Source organism: Pongo abelii, chromosome 16 (genome assembly GCF_028885655.2).
Source record: "Pongo abelii isolate AG06213 chromosome 16, NHGRI_mPonAbe1-v2.0_pri, whole genome shotgun sequence".
In the NCBI taxonomy this organism is placed as follows: Eukaryota; Metazoa; Chordata; class Mammalia; order Primates; family Hominidae; genus Pongo; species Pongo abelii.
In genome coordinates this window covers 28,430,106-28,442,179 of record NC_072001.2, presented here as the reverse complement: position 1 = coordinate 28,442,179, position 12,074 = coordinate 28,430,106, and positions in this window count along the sequence as shown.

Below are 12,074 nucleotides of genomic sequence, written 5' to 3'. Positions count from 1 at the left end.
AAAGACTTAGGGAATCCTGGCCCAAGACCACATTTCCTGTCATTTAACGCAAGGGTTAAAAGGTCGAAGTGAATCCCATTACGCTAATTGATTTCATTTACAAACATGGATGTATAGGAGTGTGTTACTATGCACGGAATCATACTTCGGATGTGACTGTAAAACGAGTTCAGCTGACTTTGCAGTGTCACATTAAACCCGGAACCGTGTGTTTCCATATACATCACGGTCCTCTTTGGTAGCCCTACAGTTCATAAGATGAATGTAATTTCTTAGACTACAGCCTTAATGGGTTATTATTCTTTCAATGTTTTCTAATGTGATATAGACGTCGGACGTATTCGCTCAAGTATACGTGGCGGGGCCGGGGTCCCGATGCTGTGCCGGAGCGAGCGGTGCCCCAGAGCCCAGCTACTCCGATCTCACAAGGACGCCGGCAGGAAATGCGCCATTGTTCGGCGCAGCGAAACAGCCCGCAGCGCGCTGTGGGAAGGTCACATGACAGAGGGGGAAGACGGTGGCCGGCAGGAGCCGATCCACTGCGCGCCTGCGCGGCTCGGGTGGCGCGGACGACGTTGGTCTCCCCTCACCGTTTCCGTTTCCGGGCGAGTGCGTTCAGCTTATGGCGTCTTCCCGGAGTCGCCTATCCGGCGTTTGCGCCGCAGAAAAACCTTTAACCTGCGTTTTACCCGTAAACATTTTCCTTTTTAGGCTTCCTATCATTGTTTTGGTTCTTGCTCCTGTATTAACTTTGTTTTTTTTTTCTTTTCTTTTCTTTTTTTTTTTTTTTTTTAAGACGGAGTCTTGCTCTGTCGCCCAGGCTGGAGTGCAGTGGTGCGATCTCGGCTCACTGCAAGCTCCGACTCCCGCGTTCACGCCATTCTCCTGCCTCAGCCTCCCGAGTAGCTGGGACTACAGGCGCCCGACATCACGCCCGGCTAATTTTTTAATTTTTAGTAGAGACGGAGTTTCACCATGTTAGGATGGTCTCGATCTGCAGACCTCGTGATCCGCTCCCCTCGGCCTCCCAAAGTGCTGGGATTACAGGCGTGAGCCACCGCGCCTGGCCGTATTAACTTTGTTTTAACCTAAGTTTTGTTTCTTTTTCCTGTAAAAATACCTTAGTGTTTATGCAACGCTGTCTTTTCATAAACGTTGCACAGACCATGATTTTATACCCTTTCTTTTAAATATTAGTAATTTTCATTTTTTTTTTGCATTCGTCTGAAAAATTGAATTATTTTTCAATAATCCTGAAATTACTGTCATTTTTTAAGGGATACTTCTTTAATCATGTTTGTATTTTCCCTAAGATTCTCGATTGACTCTCTTTTATCTTTTCCAACTAAGTACCTGTTACATGAGAGATATTGTGGGGGCTTCAAGGTCAAACTTTCCCCCAGTGCCTCTATATCCATTATAAAATACCATTTTTAATTTTAACAAAAAGTTGTACAAGGTTGAAAGAAGTTTCTCAGCTATATGCTTTTCTCTGTATCCTGACTTCCCTTACTTCATCATTCTATCCATCACTTTACAACTGATCATTCAATCCCAAAATTCTTTTACTAATCGGCTTATTAAATTTGTGCCTTCCATTTGAAGAACCGGAGGTTACCCAAGGCCTGATTTTTCCTAGGACACTGGGAGAACACAAGATCTGGTTCCCAGTGCCAGAGAGATGGTCAACTAGGAAGAAACAAGTCATAGGTCAGACAAGGGCCACAAGGGCGTCTGCCGTTCTAAACACATTTCCTGTTAGACAGACACTTGGTTATGGGTCAGACAGTTATGGCTTAGGGCATTGGCCGCGTAAAAGAAGTATCCCATGAACGGCACACTGTAAACATCCGTTTCCAGCTCCCCTTCATCTCCCATTACTGCAGAGTTGATCGCCATTCTGGTACCAGGACCTGGATATAGTTGTGAGTTCCCAGAACCGGAGGTCAGAATTGGCCTGTACAGTACCTGTAGGAGTCTAAATGAGGGCTACCTACTGGAAGTCAATGAAACAAAGATTTAAGGTGGATGTAAATGGAAATACATATATCTCAATTAAACTGCTATACATATAATAGTCTGATTTTGTACATATGAACTTGAAAGTAAAAGTAATTCATAAATGAACACGCAATATTTTGAAACTCTAATTCTGATCTGAATTGGATTTTGAATCAGAGTCATGGATGTCTTCCACCGTCTGTGCCATGAAGAGAGATGGCAATGAGGCATTCCTTAGTAAATGAAGCTGCACTACTCTGTGATTTCAACCTGTCCTGCTGACACCTTTCTGCATGTTTTGCTGCAGGTGACGTTACAGAAGGAAATAGCAGAAGGTTTCAAAACAAGTTCATCCATGTGCAGACAATGAAAACCATGCCATGGCTGCAAGAAGGCTAACGGAATTATAATAACATTTGACAGAAAATAATACAAAAAAGTGAAATATGATAAGTAAGAAGGATATGGAAATATTTATTAAGGGAGCCATATTAGTAGAGCTGCATCTTACAGAAAAAGCACATCTTCCTTGATCAAAGGGGCAAAACTTTCCAGGAGAGAAAAGGAGCATATGAGGTAGAAATAGCGTGATCCATAAGAGGGTCTTTACAATGGCTTGAGAATGGGGAGACAAGAAGAGTCGGGGGACAGCAGGGTTTACACCTGTTCTGAGAACAGAAAGGAGCAAAAAAAAAGTTCATTTTCAAGTTCAAATCCTCTTCAGTTTGAAAGATAGAGTTAATTGGGGAAAAGACAAGAATACAGTAAAGAGTTTGAGAGATTCATTCATATGTAAAATTCAATATTAAAATAATCTGTGTTGCTTTTTGGCCACTGCATGTGTTGGGCTCACAGGGGAAAATATTTTTAAAATTTATGTCCTCTGATTTCAGTCCAGTGGGAATTCAGAAAACTTAACAAAATCCAAACTATAAGTGGAAGCGTGCCCCTGGGAACTGAGAGGACAGGCATGAGACTTGTAATGGGATGGACAAGGAAGGCCTCTAGGATGAGGAACGTTGGAGGAGATTCTGAAGATTGAGGAACGGTTTTTGACCAAGCAGAGGAGGGGAATTAGAAGAGGAAAAAGTGTGTCCATGGCACAGGCCAGAGCATGAGAAAGGGGCAGTGGATTTCAAGGAATTCTGGGAGCTACTGTTTGTAAATTATAGGAGTAAAAAGGGAAGAGCACTGTGGGACTGGGTGTTAATCCAGTGGAGATGTTTCTCCATGAACATATACTGGTTCACATAGCTGAGCCTAGTCTACATGTTTCCTTATGTTCTTTGGTATTCTTCTACAAGCCTCATGATTGTTTTTGGTGTCTCAGAGCATAACATGCGTTACAATTCCAGAAAAATATGCAAGGGCTGGGAGGAAGAAATTTGTATTATTTCACTCAAGTAACGTCCCATCACCTTTGTAATAGTCTGTGTTTCAAGTACGTCCCATATCCTGTCCACTGTCAGGCGTGGCAGATTATACTACAGGGTTTTGTAAAACAACAGGTAGGGTTCATTGAGCACCATCTTATGAGGTCTGCCTGTCCCATCGGGTCTTTTCCAATCTGCAGTAGTTTCTCAGACTATTTTGCATGACTTTGACCCTTTTGAAAAGAACTGATCAGGAAGTTTGTGGGGTGTCCCACAATATGGATTTGTCTCATGTCTTCTCATGATTAGACTGGGGACATGGGTAAATTAAACATGTCTAAATTTGATGACAAGAAAAACTGTACAATATACTATTAAGTAAGGTAAGGCTAGGCACAGTGGTTCATGCCTGTAATCCCAATCCTTTGGAAGGCTGAGGCAGGAGAATTGCTTAAGCCCAGGAGTTCAAGATCAGGCTGGGCAACATGGTGAGACCCCCATCTCTACAATAAATTTTTAAAATTAGCCAGGTTTCGTGGCACTTGCCTGTAGTCCCAGCTACCCAGGAGGCTGAGGCAGGAGGATTGCTTGAGCCTAGGAAGTCAAAGCTGTGGTGAACTGTCTTCATACCATTGCACTACAGCCTGGAAAAGAGAATGAGATCATATATCTCATTTTGGGGAGATGGGGGGACAGGGTCTCACTCTGTCACCCAGACTGGAGTGCAGTGGCGTGATCTTGGCTCACCACAACCTCCGCCTCCTGGGTTCAAGTGATTCACCTGCCTCAGCCTCTTGAGTAGCTGTGGTTACAGGAATGTGCCTTTACTGCCCGGCTAATTTTTGTATTTTTAGTAGAGATGGGGTTTCACCATGTTGGCCAGGCTGAGAGACCATATCTCAAAAGAGAAAAAAGAAATGCAAACTTAGAAAAATAAGCAAAAAAGGGAAATGTCAATTAGCAAACTTAGAATACCGGTAAACTTCACGGGGTTAGGAAGTGGATTGAATTGGAGAATTGCACACATGGGACAATATTGGTAATGTTCTGTTTATTAAACTAGGAAGTGACTTTTAAAAAAATATTAATTTTTCTATTAAATATTTTTAAATGCTTTTATATTTACAGAGCACTTTCAGAGACAGTGCAGATGATTTATATATACCCCAAACACAGTTTTCTTATTAATCTCTTAAATTAGTGTTGCATATTTCTCAAAATTAAACCAGTGTTATATATTATAATTCAATAACATAACACTTTTGTTCAGATTTCTTAGTTTTCTTTTATTGTCCATTTTGTGTTCTAGGATTTCATCCAGGATATCATGTATTCCTAGACTCCTTTTGCTTTGACAGTTTCTTAGATCTTTCTTGCTTTTGAGGTCATTGACATCCCTCATGTGGGATTTCACTGATGTTTTTCTAATGTTTTGACTGGAGTTGTCAGTTTTAGGGAAGAAGATTACAGACGGAATATGCCATCTCATCACATCATATCAAGGGTACACACTATCAACATGCTTATTACTGTTGACATTAACTTGATAATTTCCATGAGATAATTTAGGTCAGGGATCTCCATTTCTTCAAAGAATCTTAGTTCTTTATATTGGTGAATAGTAAGGTAATTTTTGTTCCCCTTTCCATGTTGACCTTTTTAAAAAGAAGTCACTGTGCCCAGCACATATTTAAGAATTGGAAAAACATGCTCCACCTCCTGCTAGGCAGAACTTCTACAATGCCATTTGTATTTCTCTACCATGGACAATTTCTCTATTCTGCTCCATGCATTATTTATATTCATCATTTAATATATCATATAAAATATATGAAATCACAAATATTTACTTCACACTATAATTACTAGTTTATTGATTTTGTTCCTCAAGTTGTTTTAGAGTTTGCCATGTAAGGTCTTTCAGATGATTCCTATACCATTTTGATATATCTACGTTGTTGCAGTTTGATTTTGTTTTTTGTTTGTTTGTTTGTTTGACTGCTTTGTTGGTTGTGTTATTGTTTAGCATTTTATTACTTTCTGGCACTATAAAGTGCTCAAGTTTAATTGTGTTGATTCCCTACCCAAGCTTAATGTTCGTAATTTCTTCAAGGAATTTTTCTTTTTATTGGTGTCTAGTATTAGAAACAATGATCTGGGCAGTGGGTGCACTCATTGCTACTAGGTGATCTGTTGATTCTGGGCTTTGCCAGCTGACAGGAATATATCTGCATATTAACTCCACAAAAACACATATGTAAAAATATATCTACATTTATCTATGTATATCTATATAAATTTAAACCTGTATTCCTACTAATGTCTCCAGTTCTAATCCAGTACCACATGAATGAATCTACTTATTTTTACTACTTGCATGTAACCTCTCATTCTAACAATGAGAAAATTGGCCCCCTTTATGAAAACATTGAGTCCCAAAATATATGCAGACTGGTATCATAGTTGGTCATTCATACTCCCATAGGAAAGAACTTTATAAATTAAAATGTGTAATTATATTATTTTACCTGTGATTCTCAATGGAATGGCCCCTTTCAATAATGTTTTAATTTGTATACATTTTTATTCACTCTTTGTGATATAAAGTTCTGTAGAATTTTACAAATAGTAGTATTAACTGACCATGTTAGTAGCATAGAGAAAAATTTCACTGCTGGAAAGAAATCTGTAATTTTCCTTTCCAACCTTCCTCTCACTAGCTCCTAGTAGCCTCTAATCATTTTAATGTAATTTCAACTTTCTGCATGTCATATAAATTATATTGAACAGTACATAGTGATGCAAACTACCTTCATTTTCTTATAAATATGCCTTTAAGATTAGTGAAGCAGTGAAGTGTATCTCACAATGAATTTGATCTGTGTTTTACTAAGGACTAAATTTGTTGAGCATTGTATATTTGTATAACTTCTTTGGGAAAATGTCTAGTCACACAAAAAGTTTGCCCCTTGTTTATTAGGATATTTTTCTTTTTATTTTTCAGTTGTAAGAGCATTTTACATATTGTGGCTAATAGACCCCTATAGAGTATTTGATTTGCAAACATTTTTTCCCATTGTTTGGGTTATCTTGATTGTGTACTTTGAATAATAAAAGTTTTAAGTTTTGATGATGTTCAATGTATTTTTTTTTTTTTTTTTTGCTTCTGTTACTTGTATTTTGATGAAATATCTTAGACTCTGTTGTTTAACCTAAGGCTGTGAAGACTAATTCATACATTCACTTTCATAGATTTTGTCATTTTAACTCTTATATTTAGGCCTATGATCCACTTTAAGCCAATTGTTTATATGATGTGAGGGAGGAATCCAGCCTGCAAGTGGATATCCACTTCTGCCAGCAACATTTATTGGAAGAAACATTTTTCCATATCGATATGCTTTCACAATCTTTAAAATCAGTTAAACCATAAATATAAAGGTAATTTTGTGGACCCTCAGTTCTATCCAATAACACATATGGCTAAACTTATACCAGTACCACAATGTCTTGATTACTATCAGTTTGTAGTAAGTTTTGAAGCCAAGAACTATGAGTCAAGTACTCCAACTGTATTCTTTTGGGTTAGTTTTGGCTATTCTGGAGCAATTGCATTTTCATATGAAATTTAGAAGTAGCTTGCCAATAACTGCATTTTTTAAAGAAGCAGTATTTTACTATGGATTGTATTAAATCCGTAAATCCATTTGGAAAGTATTGCCATCATCACAGTTTTAAGTTTTCTAATCATTGATCATGGGATTTTTATTTTTACATTTTTTAGGACATCTTCAGTATGTTTCAATACATTTTATAGTTTTCAATGTACATATTTTACACAGATTTCATTAAATTATTCCTAAGTATATCTCCACTTTGAAGCTTTTTACATAGGAATAGTTTTCTGACCTTCTTTTTTTTTTTTTTTTTTTTTTGAGATGAAGTCTCCCTCTTGTCACCCGGGCTGGAGTGCAATGGCGTAATCTCGGCTCACTGCAACCTCTGTCTCCCAGGTTCAACTGATTCTCCTGCCTCAGCCTCCCGAGTAGCTGGGATTATAGGCACCTGCCAACATGCCTGGCTAAATTTTGTATTTTTAGTAGAAACAAGGTTTCACCATATTGGCCAGGCTGGTATCGAACTCCTGACCTCAGGCAATCTTCCGGACTTGGCCTCCCAAAGTGCTGTGATTACAGGTGTGAGCCACCCCGACCAGCCTCTGATTTTCATTTTTAGATTAATTGATAGTATATAGAAATAGAATTGCTGGTCATCGCTCACTCCAGGCTCCTGCTCTCAGGCTCAAGTGATTCCTCTGCCTCAGCCTCCTGAGTAGGTGGGGCTACAGGTGCATGCCACTAAGCGCAGCTAATTTTTTGAATTTTTTTGTAGAGACAAGGTCTCACCAGGTTGCCCAGGCTGTTCCTGAATTCCTGGCCTCAAGCAATCCTCCTGCCTTAGCCTCCCAAAGTACCAGAACTACAGGTGTGAGCCATCATGCCTGGCCAGAAATAGAATTGATTTTTTTTTTTTTAGATGGTATCTCACTGTGTCGCTCAGGCTGGAGTGCAATGGCCTGATCTTGGCTCACTGCGACCTCCACCTCCTGGGTTCAAGTGGTTCACCTGCCTCAGCCTCCTGAGTAGCTGGGATTACAGGTGCCCACCACTATGCCCAGCTAATTTTTGTATTTTTAGTAGAGACAGGGTTTCACCATGTTGGCCAGGCTGGTCTCAAAACTCCTGACCTCAGGCGATCCACCTGCCTCAGCCTCCCAAAGTGCTGGGATTACAGGCCTGAACCACCTTTGTATACTGCAAAGTTACTGAACTTGTTTTTAGATTCTAATCTTACTTTACGGAATTCCTTAGGATTTTCTATACACAGGATTATGTCATTTGCAAACAAAGATGGTTTAACTTCTTCCTTTCTATTGTGGATGTCTTACATTTTTTTGTAGCCTAATTGTCCTGGCTACATCCTCCAATACTCTGTTGAATAGAAGTGGTAGTGGACCTCAGTGTCTTATTTCTAATCCTGGAGAAATTACTGAGGCTTTCATGACATTGTATGTTTCTATGTGAATTTTTAATTGATGCTCTTTTTAGGCAAAGTTCCCTTTTATGCTTCATTTGCTCAATGTTTTCATAAATGCTCCAATCATAAATGGGGTTTTAATTAGTCAAATGCTTATTCTTCATCTTAAGAGGTGATCATGTGTTTTTACTCTTTATACTATTTAGATAGTATATTTTACTAATTGTTTTTGTATGTTTATCCAAACTTGCAGTGCTGGAATAAATACCCTTGGTCACAGCGTACATCCTTTGTCTATGGTGCTCTTGTGTTTTGATAGTTTTTCCTTGAGGATTCTCGTATTTATAAGGCATGTTGGTCTCTAATTTTCCTTTCTTACAGTGTCTTTTTCCAGTTGTAGTATCAGGTTAACTGACTTCATAAAATGCATTGGGAAGTGCTCTCTTTTTCCTTTTTGGTTTTCTTTCCTTTGTTTGTTTTCTTCTTCTCTTGGGAGAGGAGTTAGTGAAGGATTGTTATAAATTATTTAAAGTTTTGGTATAATTTACTAGTGAAGTAATCTTGCCCTGGGCATGTAATTGAATCCTAACAACAGTCTGTGAGCTTGGAAGATGATTCCTCCCCAGCTGAACCTTCAGCTGAGACTTCAGCCTAGACATCATCTACACCAGGATTCATGCCCCAAAGAAAGAGTGAGTAATGTGTGTGTGTGTGTGGTTTTGAGGCACTTTGCTGTATAAATGAGTTATACAGTAATAAATAAGTAATAAACGTGACAGTTAATGTAGTGGGGCATCTGGATTGAATCATTGACAGAAAAAGTGACATTAATGTAAAATCAGGTAAAGTATAAAGACAGTCTGTATTTCAGTTAATGGTTTTTACTACATTCAATTTTATTTGTTTTCACACATATGTTATGGCTACTTAAGATGTTAAGATTGCAAGAAGCTGAATGGTATACAAAACTCTTTGTATTCTCCTTATACCTTTCAGTAAATCTAAAATTATTTATTATTTTTAATTGTCAGATAATAACTGTATGTACTCTTACTCGTGGGGTTAATTGTGGTGTTTTGTTATATGTATATATTGTGGAATGGTCAAATTAAGCTAATCATCATATTCATTACCTCGAATATTTATTATTTCTTTGTGGTGAGAACACTTAAAATCATCTCTTTTAGCTGTTTTGGGAAATATACAACACATTCTTATTATCTATACTCACCATGCTATGAAATAAATCACCAGACATTATTCCTCCTGTCTAATAGAAACTTCATACCCTTTGACCAACGTCTCCCCTTCTCCAACCACCCCTTCTTAGCAACCTCTGGTAACCACCATATCATTCTCCACTTCTATGAGTTTGACTTCTAAGATTCCACATATAATTGAGATCATATGGTAATCGTCCCTCTGTGCCTAGCCTATTTTACCTAGCATAATGTACTGTAGGTTCATCCAAGTTGTTGCAAATGACAGAATTTTCTGTATTTTTAAGGCTGAATAGTATCACATTGTGTATATGTACCACATTTTTGTTAATCGATTTATCCATTAATGAGCTCTTAAATTGTTTCCAAATCTTGGCTAATGTAAATAATACTGAAATGAACATGAGAGTACAGACATCTCTTCAACATAGTGATTCCAATTTTTTGGCATATACCCTGGAGAGAGATTGCTATATCATATAGTAATTCTATTTTTAATTTCTTGTGACACTTCCATAGTGTTTTCTAAAATGTCTGTACTAATTGACATTCCCACCTACAATGTACAAAGGTTGTCTTTTTTCATTTCCTCACCAACATTTGTTATATTTCATCATCCTGACAATTGCCAAAGTAGCAGGTGTGAGCCAATATTTCATTATGATTTTAATTTACACTTCTCAGATGATTAAAGATGTTGAAGAATTTTTTCATATGTCTGTTGGACATTTGTATGTCTTATTTTGAAGTCCTTTGCCCATTTTTTATGTTGTTACTTATACTCTTGTAATTAAGTAGTGCTGAGACCAGCTCAGTCGTGGAGACCATAACCCTGTGGCACTAGAGGAATTAAAGACACACACACAGAAATTTAGGGTGTGGAGTGGGAAATCAGGGGTCTCACAGCCTTTAGAGCTGAGAGCCTTGAACAGAGACTTACCCACGTATTTATTGACAGCAAGCCAGTGATGAGCATTGTTTCTATAGATTATAGATTAACTAAAAGTATTCCTTATGGGAAACAAAGGGATGGGCTGAAACGAAGGGATGGGTCTGGCTAGTTATCTGCAGCAAGAACATGTCCGTAAGACACAGATCACTCATGCCATTGTTTGTGGTTTAGGAACACCTTTAAGCGGTTTTCCAGGTGTTCCTTGCCCTCATCCCGGTAAACCCACAACCTTCAGCGTGGGCATCATGGCCATCACAAACATGTCACAGTGCTGCAGAGATTTTGTTTATGGCCAGTTTTGGGGCCAGTTTATGGCCAGATTTGGGGGCCTGTTCCCAACAAAATAGTTTGAGTCTTATATATTTTTTAAGCATGTCACAATTAAAATCTTATTTTAAAAGTGTTATTTTGGTACTAAAAAAAAACTACACAGACATAAACAAATAACCTCCATCAGGTGATGATGATTCATTGGGTGATGGTCATATACATAGGGAGAGAACAGGAAAGCATCTTCCTTATCTATTCACAATTCTAAATTCAAGTGCATCTGCTTCAGAAAGACACCATCAAGCTCCAGGAACTTTTCTCCTCTCTCTTTTTTCCCACTGGCTTCCCATTACATAGTCACCACTTTGAGTGTCAGTAATCACTTCTTCAAAGAAAGGTTCCTGTGTCTCACATATCACAGAAAACCTCATTTTTAGAAGTTGTCAGATAGTTTATCTACAAGATCCCACTAAAGCCTTTTTGGAAGGCAGGGATTCAAGACATTAGAAGGAAAGATTGAGAGACACCAATGACAAGGAACATAAGTCATATTTCTGCATTTAGGAGAGCGTTTCCATGTGCAAGGAATCCTTCTTTAAATTTTCACATGACAACTATACCTTCAAGACTTTGAGAGAACCCTGTGATAATGAAGTTATTTTATTCTATAGACTCCATCATGAATTTATTGGGAGCGTGTGTTCTGCTGGGATTTCGTTGTGGAATTATTGTTGTAACCGAGCGAGTTAGAGAGAAATGCCACACTTTGAGACAAATTCAGGAGTCCTTTATTAGCTGGCGATCGAGAGACAGCTAATGCTTGAAATTCTCTTGGCCCCGAAGAAGGGGCTTGATTTTCTTTTATACTTTGGTTTAGAAAGGAGAGTGGGGAGCTTAACTGTAGCAATCTTACAGAAGTAAAATGGGCAAAAAAGTTAAAAAGACAAATGGTTACAGAAAAGCAAACAGTTCCAGGTGCAGGGGATTTAAATCCATCACAAGGTGATAGAGGCTGGGCTACCAACCAGACATGAACGCGGGGGCTTAGGGTGCTATCATCTGGACAAATTACTGGGAACTTTGGACCTAGCTTGCCATAGCATCTTATCAGTTATTTGCATTCTTTGATGTGCTGGAAGTCAGCTTGCAGAAGTTAAGTCCTTGAGGAAGGGGGTGGGTAAGGAGCCCTTGTCATCTTGCAAATGAAGGAGCCAAAAGGAA